Genomic DNA, 1,912 nt, shown 5'->3' with positions numbered 1-1,912 from the left:
GTACATCTGGATGCTCCCGGTGGAAAACTTCTCTATGGATTCCATCACCTCCACTTTCTTTTAGGCCAGCTTCCTGGGAGGGCTTCTCGCTGGCCGGCTGCCGCTCTGAGCCCCATGCCCCTTGGACCCACCCAGAGTGACCTGAGGCCCTTGAGACTGGGGTGTAGACAGCCCCTCTGGACCAGGTGCCACCATGGGACAGGGCCGTCTGTCCCCCTCCTCCTCCTTCTGGCCATCCTGTTTCCCCTGGAGGCCCTTCAGTTCTTTGGCATTTTTCTCATCCCCTTTGTCTGCAGGGTGTGGGGGGGGGGCATCCATGTTCTTTCCCCTTCAGGGGCCCCCTTCATTCTTCAGACTGTCTTCTTCCCCCTGGGGGCCCCCCTTCCTCCTTCAGACCATCTTATTTCCCCTCGGGGCCCCCTTCATCCTTCAGACCGTCTTCTTTCACCTGTGGGGGTCCCCCTTCCTCCTTCAGACCATCTTCTTTCCCCTGGGGCGCCCCCTTCATCCTTCAGACCATCTTCTTTCCCCTGGGGGCCCACCTTCCACCTTCAGAGCATCTTCTTTCCCCTGGGGGCCCCCTTTCATCCTTCAGAGCATCTTCTTTCCCCTGGGGGGCCCCCTTCCTCCTTCAGACCATCTTCTTTCCCCTTCAGGGGCCCCCCTTCCTCCTTCAGGCCATCTTCTTTCCCCTGGGGGCCCCCTTTCATCCTTCAGAGCATCTTCTTTCCCCTGGGGGGCCCCCTTCCTCCTTCAGACCATCTTCTTTCCCCTTCAGGGGCCCCCCTTCCTCCTTCAGGCCATCTTCTTTCCCCTGGGGGCCCCCTTTCATCCTTCAGAGCATCTTCTTTCCCCTGGGGGGCCCCCTTCCTCCTTCAGACCATCTTCTTTCCCCTTCAGGGGCCCCCCTTCCTCCTTCAGGCCATCTTCTTTCCCCTGGGGGCCCCCTTTCATCCTTCAGAGCATCTTCTTTCCCCTGGGGGGCCCCCTTCCTCCTTCAGACCATCTTCTTTCCCCTTCAGGGGCCCCCCTTCCTCCTTCAGGCCATCTTCTTTCCCCTGGGGGCCCCCTTTCATCCTTCAGAGCATCTTCTTTCCCCTGGGGGGCCCCCTTCCTCCTTCAGACCATCTTCTTTCCCCTTCAGGGGCCCCCCTTCCTCCTTCAGGCCATCTTCTTTCCCCTGGGGGCCCCCTTTCATCCTTCAGAGCATCTTCTTTCCCCTGGGGGGCCCCCTTCCTCCTTCAGACCATCTTCTTTCCCCTTCAGGGGCCCCCCTTCCTCCTTCAGACCATCTTCTTTCCCCTGGGGTGCCCCCTTCCTCCTTCAGACTGTCTTCTTTCCCCTGGGGGAACCCTGTCCATCCTCCAGAGGGGGCTCAGGCTGCTGGGGAGAGGGCTCCACGCTGCTGTCAGGACGCACAGAGTCGCTCCCTTAGAAACCACCACGCCCCCTTTGCTGGGATGGAGAAGACACAGAAGCCAGGACCCATGAGACTGGCGTCTCCAGAGACTGTCATGTACTGCTTTTGGTGTACAGGTTGGCAAGGGGCTCGGGTTCTTTGGGGCCTTTCACCTTCTCCTTGATCATCTTGCCTAGTTTCTCAAAGTCTTTGCTTATCTTGCCTCCATTTGGGACATCCTCCAGAGCCCCTTCCTAGGTCGGGGGACTTGCTTCTTCATCCCCCGGTTCAAGCTTAGATTTGCCTTCTTCTTTGAGCACCACCCTCCCCAGCTTTGTGTCCTCTGGGCCTCTCAGTGGTGTCTCTTCCAGAATTTCATCTGCTCTGTCTTTCACTACCATGTCCTTTTTCCTCGGAAGGTTCTTGGGGAGGCCTTTGAGTCTTGGTTTCACTGCAGTTATATCCTGCACATCTCTGGTAAGATCTTTGAAAAAAGAAAAAAAAAAAAAAAAA

The 1,912-nt window shown here is 57.6% G+C and overlaps 1 pseudogene; it reads right to left on the bottom strand.

The window, feature by feature from the left end:
- Positions 1-1,912, bottom strand: part of LOC122448408 — a 3,379-nt pseudogene that overhangs the window by 907 nt on the left and 560 nt on the right.

This window comes from Cervus canadensis, chromosome 10, assembly GCF_019320065.1.
Source record: "Cervus canadensis isolate Bull #8, Minnesota chromosome 10, ASM1932006v1, whole genome shotgun sequence".
Taxonomy (NCBI): Eukaryota; Metazoa; Chordata; class Mammalia; order Artiodactyla; family Cervidae; genus Cervus; species Cervus canadensis.
This window is presented reverse-complemented; position numbering and strand designations above follow the sequence as displayed.